The sequence below is a fragment of the Saccopteryx bilineata genome, chromosome 10 (genome assembly GCF_036850765.1).
Source record: "Saccopteryx bilineata isolate mSacBil1 chromosome 10, mSacBil1_pri_phased_curated, whole genome shotgun sequence".
NCBI classification, from domain to species: Eukaryota; Metazoa; Chordata; class Mammalia; order Chiroptera; family Emballonuridae; genus Saccopteryx; species Saccopteryx bilineata.
In genome coordinates this window covers 44,957,753-44,972,779 of record NC_089499.1, presented here as the reverse complement: position 1 = coordinate 44,972,779, position 15,027 = coordinate 44,957,753, and the positions used below count along the sequence as shown (strand labels likewise).

At 43.3% G+C, this 15,027-nt stretch overlaps 1 protein-coding gene across 1 annotated transcript in view; it reads right to left on the bottom strand.

Moving 5' to 3' along the window:
• The window catches only part of ZBTB38 (zinc finger and BTB domain containing 38), a 73,239-nt gene that overhangs the window by 6,885 nt on the left and 51,327 nt on the right, over positions 1-15,027 (bottom strand). The gene's annotated exons all lie outside the window — the stretch shown is intronic.

The window sequence follows — 15,027 nt, the reverse complement described above, 5'->3', positions numbered from 1 at the left end:
CAGTCTGCATGACCAAGTCTGACCACCAGGGCAGCATGCCCCTCTGTGGGACCAGGCTATTCCATTCCTTCTCTGATTTCCCTTTCATTATAGCCAAGACCAGGGTTTTCAAAAAGAGCACTGTGAGGTACTGAAGGCAAACAAAAAAAAAAAAATAAAACCAAGAAAGTATGTTTCCTAGTCCACAATACTGAGTCTAATCACAGGTTCCTAAATTAGCACAATTTAAAGGCACAGTGACTCTTGCTCTGGTCTGAGGATCTTATCTCGGGTTTTCCCAGAGACTCATTCTTTTATTCTCTATATATGCTCTATATCAGCCTGGAATGGCCAGCGCCTACCAACTACTATTCTCGTGAGAGACAAGTCAAAAGCAGTGGCTTTTGTACTTACCTGCAATAACTACACGGTATATCAGTGACCTAAAACACAAATGAAATTAAAACTTGACTTTTACTGTGTGTGATGTAGTCTGTTCTGGTCTATTAACTTGCATTTAAAAAAATGCTAACAGCAACTCACTAAACTTATTTCACTGTACAATAACACATCATCCCTGCAGTTAAAACAAAACAAAAACCCTTTGGTCTACAGGATATACTAACTAGCTATTCATTTAGTATCCCTATCCCTTTATCAAATGACATCCAGAAAGCCATATAGCTTGATGAATATTTCTTTCACTCTTAGAGGCAAACTTCCTAGCCCTGGGGTGTAACATTTAGCTCATGGCATTTATTCAGTTGGAAAGACCAGATGGCCACATAAAGAATCTCTTTTTACTTTTTTGTAAAGCAATTATAAGTTGTGCCCATTAGGTTATTTAGCATCCTTTATCTAAGGGTCCATTTGATAAATTCTTTCTTCTCATTCAGGCATAGGAAAAAGTACACTTCTACTAACAAATTCTTCAATTCAGATAACAAGAACAATATACTCACCATGTTTCTCTTAATTCTTGAGACAAGTTAGAATTAACTTTTGGCATCACTTGTAATAGCCATTGTGAGCCTGCGTTCTGTTGTGACTACTGTCTGTCTTTATTTAACATTAGTTCTTCTACTCTTGTTTACCCTGACTTTAATTGCAATATTTTATGAATCTTTTCTAGAATTCTAGGGGATTAAATCTATAAATAAAAATGAAAAATTTTTTGTTAATTTTTATATTGATTTTAGAGACAAAGAGAAAAAGGATAGAGGAAGAGAGAGAGAGAGAGAGAGAGAGAGAGAGCGCGCGCAACATTGATCTGTTGCTTCAATTTTTCTCTCCTGACTCATATATTCTTATCCAGCTTGGTTGTTTCTGTAAGGTCCATACATTATTTCAATTCTTTATCCAGCCTAACTGGATGGTCTCAGATCTGGCAAAACACACTACGTGATTCTAAATGGTGCTTCCATCTTGGCTTAGTTTTATTCTGACATCATCTATTTTGTCCTTTCACTTCAAAATTACTGCTTGTTCCAAAACATCCCACTTCACAGCACTCTGAATCTCCCTTGAGGCTCTACCTCCATCTGGGGAATACAGTATTTCACATCAAGCTACTATAAATACTCTAGAGTGTCATCTTATAAGCCCCACCAACTGCAATGCGATTCTCTGATTCTTCTCTTAAATTGTTCAGTTAGAATGGTCAGCAAAAAGCCAACTGTTAACATTTAATAAGATCTTAGTATCACTTATAGTTAGAATAACATATATAACAGAAATCATTATATGTCATTAAAACATCCTCATAACTTTGGAAAATCCAAGCAGGACATTTTTCAGGGGACTAGCTACCACTGTGTGGCAGAGCCCTTTACAAATCATAGTTAACAAAGTAGCACCTTGATTAGCCTTCTTGGAGCACACAAAAAAGCCTTCATTCTTATTTCAATTTTATCCACCAAATATGTTAATGACTAACATGGTCAGACAGTGCTCAGAGCTGGAGATACTAAGGAGAGTAAGGCAAGTCTTTGTCCTCAAGGGCTCAGAGTCCAGGAGAAGAAAGACAACAACTAACAGATGGAGTCTCTGATGGTAGGCCTTATACTAAAGGTAGGTACAAAGTATTAAGAGATGGAGTGACAATTTATTATTTACGGGGCCCCTGGGAGAGTTGGCCTCTATGGATAAATAAAAGAGGGATGTGGAAAGGGTATTCTAAGAGGAAGGAACACTATGGGCAAGAGAGACAAAAATTAAGAGTATACTGTCCTCAGGGACTGATGAGTGGGTCTGTGGGAGGTCATGGGAAGGTGTGCGCACTTTTTTTGTCCCCATGGTCTCCCCAGCAGTGCCAGGCACATGGTTAGCTTCAGCATCTAGCTGCCGAGTGAGATGAGCTAGGAGAGGAAGGGTCAGACCAGATCATCATGGGCCCTAAAGGACTCTTCACAGTAAAATTTTAATGCAGGGAACAGGGAACCACTGAAAGACATGAACAGATTTGAACGAAGGAAAAAACATCACTTGGGCTGAAGTGTGCTGAAAGGATCAGAAGAAAGCAAGCTGGATGCAGAAACCCGGGCAGTGAGGCCATGCTGGTGGTCCAGGTAAGAAGCAGCCCATCCACCCCAGAGCAGGAGCCTGGGAGGAGCAGATGCTGTACCCTCTGCCAAGAAGGATGTAGGGGTGGAATGTAAACTAAACATTTCTTTTAATTTCCTCAGCCAATATTTACTGAACAACTGCTAAGTACAAGGCATCAGGCTAAGTGCCATTCCTCTTTTGAATAGATGTTACTGAATACCTACTATATGCTAGGGGACAGTAGTTCCCAAACCTGACTATGCATTAAAATCAGTTGGGAAGCATTAAAATAGTACAAATTTATAAACTCCTTCTTCCCCACTCCGGCAGACTCTGATTCAGAACAGCTGGCATGAGAGCCTGGAACCCATATGTACTTCTATACTTTATTTAGTGAATAAGTAATACAGTCACATGACACCAAATTCAAAAGGCACACAGAGTAAACACCAAAAGGTCTCCACGCCACCTTGTCTCAGAATTTCTTTAGGTGGGTTTTATTAACCAGCCAGAGCCAAGCCTGGGGGCTGAGATACTAACCCAGTGTCATAAAAGAATCAGAAAATCTGCCCCCCTCCACCAAGGCCTGTGGGAAGCAGGGGAAGATTTTTTTTTTTTATATTCAGTGAGAGGAACGGAGGCAGAGACAGACTTCCTCATGTGCCCTGACCAGGATCCACCTAGCAAGCCCACTAGGGGGCGATGTTCTGTCCATCTGGGGCATTGCTCTGTTGCTCAGCAACTGAGCTCTTCTTAGCACCTGAGGAGGAGGCCATGGAGCCATCCTCAGCACCTTGGGCCAACTCACTCCAACTGAGCCATGGCTACAGGAGAGGAAGGGGGGGGGGGAAAGGGAGAGAGAGAAGCAAGAGGGGGAGGGGTGGAGAAGCAGATGGTCGCTTCTCCTGTGTGCCCTGATTGGGAATTGAACCCGGGACATCCACACACTGGGCTGATGCTCTACCACTGAGCCAACTGGCCAGGGCAAGTAATATTTAAAGAAATATAAAGTCTTTATGATGCTAGCACCCCCCTTTCCAATCTTACCATTGCCCTTTACCTAAATTACCTAGTTTTGTCATAAGGAGCCTTCAGACCATAGTCCAAATTCTACTTGTTCAAAGTGAAAAAAAGAAATGAGTCCAAAGTCTAGACCAGAGGGAGCCCACTGTGGGCCCTGGGCAAACGTGTTCCCTACAGGTTTTATTTCTGGAAACATGTTTTTGAAAAACTGAGCTGATGTTGAAAAACGGTAAGATTTAACATAAAAATCAATATACCTCTTCTTGACAAATCAGAAGACTGGGCAACAAGAGGGCTGTCGCCTGCCTGGCAAGAAGGACTGAGGCCTCGTAGCTGTGTCCCCTTGTCGCAGTCACCTTCACATACACACTGCCTGCCCAAGGACTCAACACCAAGCAGCTTCTCTCAGTAACAAGACCAGTCTGGCCCCGTTAGCCAGTTTGGTTTGTGCAGCTGATAAGAACATAAAGTACAATAACGATGGAGCCACAGATCTTATCAGACATACTTTAAGGATATTCCCAGAATTAAAATGAAGAGTTATAAGTGAACTCATGGTGGGGAAGGCAGTCATTCTCACCAAAATTAGTGTTCTTTGACTTTAAAAAGTTAAGTAAATGACCTCCTCTGCTACATTTCTTCATAGGGAATAACTTAAAACAGATGTCTTAGGACTTCCGGTCAACGCAAAGCTCACAACACACTGCAGAAAAAGAAATATAAGTTGGAAAGAAGATGAGGTATAATTTACATGTAACTTTCTAAAGAGCAAGTTTCATGCAACAGATTCATTATTGTCCGTAGTACTGCTATGACAGAACAGACAAGCATGGGAAAAGCTAACAACATTATAGATGCAAACCATTTTCGTGAACTAGTATTAAAAAAATGAATTTGACTTGACCTGTGGAGGCGCAGTGGATAAAGCGCCAACCTGGAACACTGAGGTCGCCAGTTTGAAACCCCAGGGTTGCCTGGTCAAGGCACATATGGGAGTTGATGCTTCCTGCTCCTCCCCCCTTTCTCTCTCTCTCTCTCTCTTCTCTCCTCTCTCTTTAAAAATGAATAAACAAAATCTAAAAAAAAAAACTTAATTAAAAAATGAATTTGTAATTAGGTAACTGGTCATCTGACTTACATTATTGTTTTCTGAGTTTGTACTTTAGCTGTAATAGATTTTATTGTATGTCTTCTAAACACATAAATACCCACATGTGACTAAGTACTGAAAGTTCATTGATAATGGTTTCAGATTCCATGCTGCAAATAACCTTTAAGGAACTATCATTTATTAAGTTTTAGTGTGGTATCAGAAAATATCCACAATTAACTGAAAAGATTATTTAAAAACTCCTCCCTTTTCCAACTATTTGTGTAAGGCTGGACTTTCCTATATACTTCCATAAAAAAAACAAAAAACATATCGCAACCAAATCCCGAAGCAGATATGAAAATCCAGCTGTCTTTCCATTAAGCCAGACTTTAGAGATATTCACAGGAATGTAAAACAATACTGCTTTTCCCACTCTATTTTTTTGCTTTAGCAATTAGTTATTTTTAAAAACAAAATGTTCTTTTATCATGCAACTGAATTTTATCATAGTTAATTTGTAATTACTTGGTCAGATCATTGCCAAATTAAAAGCCGTAATTACTATGTCTTTTTAATTCTCACTTAAAATTTGAATATGGTAAATACTGACAGCTATGACTCAGCTAAGCAAAAGCTCTTTGGGCTCTCGTGTTTATAAGAGTGTCAGGGTGTTCTGGACCAAAATGTTTGAGAACTGCTCCTCACAGCCTATTATACATATGTTCAAAATCACTTTTAAAGAAATTATTTAAAAATTACTTTACTCAATAAAATAAATCATGTATAATTGTAAAAGCACTATAGAGAAAGAACGAAAGTACGGTAAAACACAAGGCTGAAATGCCCAGGAGACAAGCGAGGCCAAGGAATAGAGAAACACAGATAGACATACCTGCCGTCACACAGGTGCACACACTTTGCAGCTATCTAATTTTCCAGGTTTGAAGTATTATAGTAAGTTCTCACTTACTCCCCAGAGCTCTCGCCAGCAAACACTGGAAGCCTTATCAAAAGAGGAGGAACACAAGGGCCACAAAACTGGAATCTCCTGCCCCTTCATGCTGTCCTCCTGCCCCTGCCCATCTCATTCCCACTAAAAGCACAAGTCTGGCCCTGACCACTCTGACCTTCCCACCTGCTACTTCTGTCTCCCTCACTGGCCTGGTTGCTGTTTCTTGAAGAAGTAGGACATGCCCCTCCTCAGGACCTTTGCACATGCTGTTCCCTTCATGTTATATGCATGTTCTAACTAGATACCCACAGGGTTCCCTCATCAGCTCGGCATTGTCAGGCTTCACCTTCATTCTGAGGCCTACCATGACCACCTTATTTAAAATTGCAGCTGCCCAGCCCAGCACTTAATGTCATAGGTAGGATCTTGAAAACTACAATTTTAAGCAAAATGACACTTAAGGAAACCAATTTTCCCTAGGCTAATTGATATAAACAAGAATGAAGTTCCTTCACCATATTTCTGGTCACAAAAACATCACTGAACTTCTAAATAAAGACCCAAAACACTTCTATTTTTCATCATTCAAATAAATGTGAGCTATACATATATTTAAGAAAGATTTATAAAACAAGTAAGATCGTTCTTTTACAACCCGCTCATTCCAGTTCAAGATGGCGTATGGCCAGAGCCTCTCCTGGCAGCTCAGGGCACAAGGCAGGACCCAATTCTGGACAGGACTTCCTTCCATCTCAGGGCACTCTCACACCCACACCACCCACATTCAGACAGGGACAATGCAGACATGCCACTTCAGCTCACATGCACATCTCTGGGAGGAAACCGGAGCACCCGGAGGAAACGCACACAGACACAGGGAGAATGTGCAAGCTCCACAGAGACAGAGGCTTCAGTCGAGAACTGGATTTCTTTTTCCTCATCAATGTTATTCAAGGAACGAAATGACGTTATTCAAGGACCTGCTGTACTTGAATTTGAGCATGGCTGAAAAGCCAGGTGGATAGTCCATTCCACACTACACTCAAGTTAAAGTTGTTCCTTGATCTGCAGGGCTGCCTATATTCTGTTTACGCCATCTGTCAAACTTGCATCCTTGCCTTCCAAGCCTCAAAGGTTAGCTTTGTCGCAGTTCTTTTTGCCTGTACGAGTCTATCCATTCATCTCTTAAATTAGCCTTGTCCCCACTGTATCCTGGATACTGCTTTTAGTATTCTGGGATTGAACTTCAAAACAAAAGAAACACATTTTGGCAATGATCTGACCAACAAATTCCCAGTATTTCCAGCTTAATTAAATCTTCCCTCCCCTAATTACATAGTTAAGGCAACTTTACTGAAATACACAGATGTCAAAAAACTTAAAATGATATTTTCCATATAAATTCTAATTCTTACTCTCAATGCAAAAAAAAATCTTGAAAAACCTCTTTATGTTGTAAACTGACATATCTACTATATCGAACTTTCAGGGCTTGCTAATGAAATCTGGTGTACTTTCATTAGTAAATTTTTAGGACGTGACATATAGAGAGTGAAGTAACCCTATCTAGTATACACTGTTAGTGCGAATTAGAAGTCACTCACTCAAGGCCACTCTCCTGGGCCAGACTGAACCCCATTTTTCTGAAAATTTCCCATTTTTCTGAATCTTCTGATCGGAGGGAAAGGCCGAGAGTTCTCTGGCAGCACTCGGGCCACTCCATTACTGACGCACATACGTAAAAGCAAAACGGGACAGAAGAACTTTCTCCTCTCTCTACTGCGCGTCTTCTTCTATAAAAAGAAACTCAGAAATAAAACCCAACTAAAAAAAGAACGCGCTGCATTAGGATACTGACCTGGAATCCTGCAAAAGTCAAACGCACAGTCCATTTTGGGCCAGTCTGAAGCCCATACCGCAGTGGAATCTACTGCGTGGGTCTGCTGTCCCCTGTGGAAAGTTTTCTGACAACGGACACTGCTTCAGTGATCCGGCTCCACCTTCCCACACATCTTTGCAGTACATTTTCTCATAGTCATGTTGGGTGACTGCGTCAGACCTCCCCACGTGACGGGGTGTTAGAAACACATGCATCAGATCTCGAAAACAGATTACAAAACAGAAGCCCTTTATAGAGTTCAGCTGTGTCTAGGAAAAGGCAAATCCTCTCAATTTGCCTTCTAAAGGCAGCCCAAAAGGGGCAGAGGAGAGCTTCATTTATCAGACTTTCATGCACTTAAACTACCAGATTCAAGAAGGCGTAGTTTGCAAGGGAAATTGGTTTTTCAACTGAAATTTGGGACCTTCGAAAGGCTAAAATCAGGAAGCTGCCAGAGTGCATTCAACAAGGAGGAAGGTTCGCTTGAATCACCTTACCTGAACATATTATTTTGCAAAAGTAAACATTCCCTCTCTAGACTTGTAGTTGCGTGCATACAGACTGAGAACAAGTATTACCAGATTCATGAATGATGCAATGTGTCCAGTTACATATTTCAGGTTGCTTGCTGGAAAGATGAAAGGGGGGAAAGGTCTTTGGTTTCCTTTTTATTTTTGAAAACACAACAGCATTTCAGGGTAGCCCATGTACCTTGGGTTCGTCTCAGGATCAAGTTTGCCCAGATTCCCACTTGCTTAAGAAATCTGGCAAACAGGCTTAGAGTTTTTCTCTGAAGCGCTGGAGTGATGTAACCATTTCTTGTTTCAACCAAATCCCACTGACACTCCAAGTCCCTAATGCAGAAGGCTTTAAAATTTTTTTTAAATTTATTTATTAATTTTTAGAGAGAGAGAGGAAGGAAAAGAGAGAAACATTGGTTTGTTGTTCCACTTATATCTGCATTCACTGGTTGAGTTTTATATGTGCCCTGACTGGGGATCTAACCCACAACCTTGGTATATCAGGATGATGCTTTAACTAACTGAGCTATCCAGCCATGGTGCAGAAGGCATTAAGCTGAATGCAGTGGGGACCAAGTTACCAAAATGAGTAGGACAGGATCCCTACCCCCTGGAACTTTTAATTAGAGGGGTGATTCCTAACCCATCAAGAGTTAGTTTCAAAAGCCAAATACCACTTTCTTTTTTACAGGGACAGAGAGAGTCAGATAGACAGGGACAGACAGACAGGAACTGAGAGAGAGATGAGAAGCATCAATCATCAGTTTTTCGTTGTGACCCTTAGTTGTTCATTGATTGCTTTCTCATATGTGCCTTGACCGTGGGCCTTCAGCAGACCGAGGAACCCCTTGCTCAAGCCAGCGACCTTGGGTCCAAGCTGATGAGCTTTTTGCTCAAGCCAGATAAGTCCACGCTCAAGCTGGCGACCTCGGGGTCTCGAACCTGGGTCCTCCTCATCCTAGTCCGACGCTCTATCCACTGCGCCACCGCCTGGTCAGGCCCAAATACCACTTTCATGTGAACCTAAAGGGCCAGCCGACTTGATGACTCTGTTCCTCTCAGTTGACCGCTATGTCGCAGGGAGGGCGGAGGGAAGAACTGTTGTACATTTTGGCTTCTGCACAAGAATAAACCTCCAGCTATCCACAGGACGGGTTATCCTAAAATGGCAGAGCACCAACTGCTTCTTTGATGTTAAACTATCCACATCCACCTCCCACTGCACCCGGGCTTTCTGCAGACTCCTGTAAGGCAATGAATCCACTTGAGACTGGTTCTTTCTGGATGAACCAGAAACCGGGCAGAGTGTGAGCAAGCTAAAGCTCACAAAAAGCACAAAGCGTAGTCCTTGACACATAGTAGGGTTCAATGAATGCTGGTGGAATCAGCCTGAGAACTGACTGTCCGGCTCCATTGGTGGCTATGGAGAGAACTGCTTATGCAGCCCACATTTCATGCAGAATACAAGGTGATCTTTTAAAAGTACAAAGGAGATCAAACCAAGTGCTCTGGTGGCTTTCCCCTCGTGCTAGGATAAAATCCAAACCCTTCACTGTGGGCTGCAAGGCCCTGCACTGTCCCTGGGTCCTGTCCTCTGTCTCCAGACTCGCTTCCTCCCTCTGCCCCACTCCCTGTGCTCGCCACATAGGCCTCCCTTTGCTTACTCCACTTGCCAAGGCCCTTCCAGCTCTGGGGCCCTCAAACACACTGGTTCCTCTTGTGCTTCAGGCCCAGCTCAAATGTTACTTCGGAGAGACCACCCCATCTCTGTATTTGCTCTGGCCCTTGCTTGCCCTCACATCGTCTAACTCACTTTCCTCATGCTACTTAACCTTAACGTGCAATCATCACACATATTTATCTGCACGTTCACTATCGACTCTGCCCACCAGAAAGAAAACTCCAGGAGGAAAAGGACCTTAGCCCTCCGGTTTACCACTACATCTCCAGGCCATCACAACGGGAGGCACTCAGGAAATGTTTGTTGAATGAATTAAATGCAGAGGCTAGGCACCTAAAACACGAAGGCTCACCCTGATTTAAAAAACAACCCACTTCCTCCCTTGCACTCCTGATCCCCCTCGCCCAGCCTGCTTTTGTCTTTTCCACAGCACTCTCAACATTCCAATACAGCACACAACTCACTCATTATTTACTGTACATCTGTCTGCTAGAATTTATGCCCTACAGGACAGCAGTCTTTGATTTCTTCACTGATGTAGTTTAAGGTCTGGCACATAGTATAGTAGGCGCCCAATAAATAATCATTTACTATATGAACAATCTGTACTACAAAGACATGTTTTTGTAAACCAGTGTTATACTGGATAAGTACCATAAATATTGCTGTTACAATTTTCATGTCAGCATGTCCCCAGTCAGTTTGGGATAAAATTGCTTCTGTCTGATCCATTTCAAGTCGTGAAGCACTGCACATACAAATTCATTTCATCCCCTTCACAATCCTGCAGGCACCTGAAACGGAGGAACTACTATGTATTCACAGGGTGAAATGAAGGAACAGTGTCCGCAGTCCACGCACGGAAGCTGACCTTATCAGGCCCACAGCGTCCCTGTGGAACGTGAGCCCAGGGAAAGGGATTTTCAAAGCCGAGCTGGACCTCCTGATGGCGTGCACTGCTCGGCCCCCACCCTCGCTCGGCCCCCACCCTCGCTGCTCAGCCCCGGCAGGCCACTGCCTCACGTGCACGCGCACATGCTGCCAGGGTGAAACCAGAGCAGCTGACTTGCTTTCTCCAGCACAAAATGGCTGCACAGAATCCAAACTGCAGGCTCATTGTACAGGATCACCACTGCAGAACCCTGCAGCAGGAACAGATGCAGGCTAAGATTCAAGAGCGAGGGCTGTCGGAGGCAGCCAGCTGGGGTCACATGCCAGGACATCCCTGAGAAACGCTGCCTGTCAAGATGCAGAATATTTCAGAGATGTCCCCAAGAAGAGCAGCTGAGGGTCAGTTGAGGCAAGCAGACCCCTGACTGTGGGCAGGAGGTACCAGGGCAACCCGAGCAGTGCCAGAGGATGAGCCTGGTCCTGCGACCCCTCACAGCTGGCTGATACAACGCGGTTTCAAGGTGCCATCTGAACACACAGTCAATCATAGTGTTGCCCCAAAGCCCAGAATTTGTTTAACACCTAACACCAAGGCCTTTTTTATACTATACCCATATTGCCAACTTAAAATTCTTAGTATTAAAAAAATTGATTTTTAAAAGTTTGTTGCAGATTCAGTCCAAGAATTTGAGAGACAAAGGATAAGGATTTGCACAGCCAAGATTTGTTGATGTGAAGTGAATTCATCTGCTTCCCCTCCCCCACCAAGAGTACTGAGATTTATCTTCTCATTACAGGCCTGGGATGATGCAGTCTCAGGATCAGAGGCTCAAGCTGGGAACCTGTCAGTCAGGATACAGCATGAGCTCAGTGGCTAGGAAGCCTCAGGGGAGGAGCCAGGGAAGAGCCTTCCAGCTTGGGGGCGGACTTTGGGTGTGAGCCTTCTCCGTGAGAGAGGGGAGGGTCTCCCTGCCAACATAAAGCTGAGATACAGTCAGTGAGGCTTGTTAAAACCCTAAATCCAAATTCCAGTGTCTTTACCAAGGCTTATCAGATCCTCTGACAAATGTGTGCTTTTACCACAAGGGTATAAATTCCATGAAAGCTGAGACTGTTTACCACAGCCTCCCAGCTCCCAGCACCACATTTGGCACATACCAGGTACTAACAAGCCTTTATTAGATAAATGCAAAAATAAAAAGCAACCAAACACTAAACTTGACCCACTGTATTTGGCACTGTCACCAAGCTTTCTGGATCCAGTGTTAGGTCAATGAGAACTGCCCTGTTATTTGTCAACTATGGTGAAAGGGGGAAATACACTGGATGAACATAAAAAAGTCAAGAAAGTTATTATGATATGGTAAAAGGAAAAAGAAAAACACACACATACATCTCTGGCAGCCTAAAGCTGAGCTGGATAAGACAAGCCAGGGCTGTCCACTGCCCACAAAGTTGTTACTGCTCAAACAAGTTAAAACATTGAAACACAGCTTTGAAACACCCTAACACTGTGGCTCAAAAGAAGGAAAAGAGCAATCCTTCAAGCTCTACTGATACGCTTTGTTCTGTTGAAGAGAAGACAACCGGCCCAAAATGGAGCTGCTTATGCTAAGTCCCACATCACCAAACCAAAACTTAACTTAGTTTCTGCTCTCCAGAAATGAAATCGTAGACAAGTCGATCAGAAATGGACTGCCCAGTATTAGGTCATCTTCCTGATAAACCCCTGCCACTGCCTATATAGAAAGTAATTTTGTAGTAACCAACCCACATTTTTGCTCAGTGTAATTTCCTTATTTTGCTCCCTTTTGCCTATAAAACCTCTTGCCTTGTACATTTGGAGCTTCTTTCTATTAGATTGGATGCTGCCTGATTCATGAGTCACTGAATAAATCCAGTAAGATCTTTAAAATTTACTAAGATCTTCAAAATTTACTCTGTTGAATTTTGTTCTTTAAACTTTAAACTCCAGGGATTTGGCCTTCGTCTCCTGAGTGCTTGGAATGAATTGGCAACAGACTTATTTTTGACTTTTTTTTTTAGTACTAAAAATTTAAAGTAGGCAACATGTGTCAAGTTTTTGTAAAGAGCTTTGTCCTCCCTGCAAGCACTCCTACAGGTCTCCCCACTTTGTACCCATGTTTCAGTTCCTTCCGATGTCTCCCTCACTCAGCGTCTTCTCACCAGAAATTCACTGAGCGAGGCACCCCAGGCCTGTGGCCTGCTTCTGGGTCACAGACCTTGGAGGCTGGTGCTTCCAGTGCACTGACATGTGACCCACTCCATAAGCAGACACAACCCTCCCCACCCCCCCATCAGGCGGCAAACAGTCAGATGAAAAGGGCATTATGATGATGTGTGCTTACAATGATTGTTCTCAGAAGAGATGCATATCAGACTCATCTGTGGAACCTCAGAGAGAATATGAACTAGGTGGCACCCTGACACTGAATCAGAGTTTTAGGAGATAGGGTTTGAGCAGGAGTGCTTTTTACATTCTGCTGAAAATTACTGAGTTATGCTATACAGATGAGCTGGCCCAGGGCTTCTAACTACACTGTGAACAGGTCATTATGTCTCTTGCTTGAGATGAAACCCCTCTCGGCAGCCTGCCTAAAGGTTGCTTTAGAGTGACATTGACATCCCACCACACTTGCATCAATGTCCCCAATGTGACTTACTCGTTTGGCAGGAGGAAGTTCACCTAAACATGCCAACCACACGCTGTGCCTCTGACACCTCGCAAGCATATACATGTGCCCAGCACCGCTTCACACCCTCATTCATTTAAGCTGCGCAGCAATCTTATTTTGCAAATTAGGACACTGAGGCTCAGAGAGGCTGTGTGACTTGACCAAGGTCATTTAGCTACCAAGCAGCGGAGCTGGGATTCATATCCTGGCTGTGTGATTCAAAACCACACTCTGTATCTCAGGCTCAGGAGCAGTAAGAAATAAAACTTGGCTTTCCCATGTCTTTCTTAACAGCACAGGCTCATCAGCTCATGACTCCAGCCTACTCAACAGTGTATGTGTCTTTAGCAAACGTGTAGCCTGGACTTGAGCAGGGCTGCCACGTATAGGAGTACAGGTTATGCCCTGTGGTATGCTGTGGTGGAAAGGGCAGGCTAAGCCAATCCATGCTTGGCCAGCTAAAGTACCCCAGTGAGGGCTGCATCTGGCTGCCACAAGAGGCCATTTCTTTAATATGCAGAAAGACGCCATACAGATCACCAGGTGGCCCTGGGGTGAACACTTGAAAGGAAATGCAGAATTTTCCATATCATTCTACTTTTAATATATTTTCTTTAAAACTGTAAACTTTAAAGTAATATACGGTATTCAAAAATATTACCATTTTGATTTTGATCCATTTCCATCTCAAGGTAATATGACTGAATGCCTACCACCCACCAGTTACTGAGTATAATGCAGGGGTTACTATAAGTTGGAGGCATAGAAAAGGTGTAGTGGAGAGATTAAAGCTACTGAATTAGAAGAACTGAGTCCCTTCCCCAAAGCATTGTATTAGTCCACACATAAAACAAGGCTCGACCTAAGGATAATTTAGGATAAGACAGACCATGTCCAGTCCTGCACAGCAACTAAGAACCTGAAATTTGGTGTCAGGCGGACCTGGCTCTGTAACCTCTGGCTGTGACCTTGGACAAGTTCTTAAGCTCTTTACACCTCAGCTTCTTCATCTGCAAAATGAAGCTAATTATAGAATCTACCAGGGCTAACAGGAGGATTAAATGGTAATACCTCTACAGTGTTTGGCATACTGTCTGGCACACAATCAAGCTTTTATAAAATATTAGCTATTATTGGTTTTACTATTACCTTTTTTTTTTTTTAATGAGAGAGAGAGAGGGACACCCAGGAAGGGAGAGAGATGAGAAGCATCAACTCACAGTTGTGGCACCTTAGTTGTTCATTGATTGCTTTTCATATGTGTCTTGATGGGGGGGGGGGGGGGGCTCCAGCCGAGCCAATAACCCCTTGCTCAAGCCAGCGGCCAGCAACCATGAGGTCATGTCTATAATCCTACACTCAAGCTGGTGAGCCCACACTCAAGTTGGTGAGCCCACGCTCAAGCCAGCAACCTTGGGGTTTCAAACATGGGTCCTCCGTATCCCAGGCCAATGCTCTATCCAATGCGCCATCGCCTGGTCAGGCTAACTATTGCCTGTTATTATTAGTTGCCTTGTCTCAGGCCCCGAATCTAGGGAAAGTGAAACTTCTCAATGGCACAAATGCTTTATTTTACTGTGTGCCCAGGGCTCCCCATCCCCCTACAGTGCTTCATACCCCGGAAGGGCTCACTAACTTCTCTTTCCTAACATGGAGGGCAGTAACATCAGAGCCTTAGCTCATATTCTGGCATTTAGTTACAAGTATCATCTAAATGTCTTTCTTTCCTTTCTTTAGTTCACTATTGGTTAGCATTTCTTCCAACCAT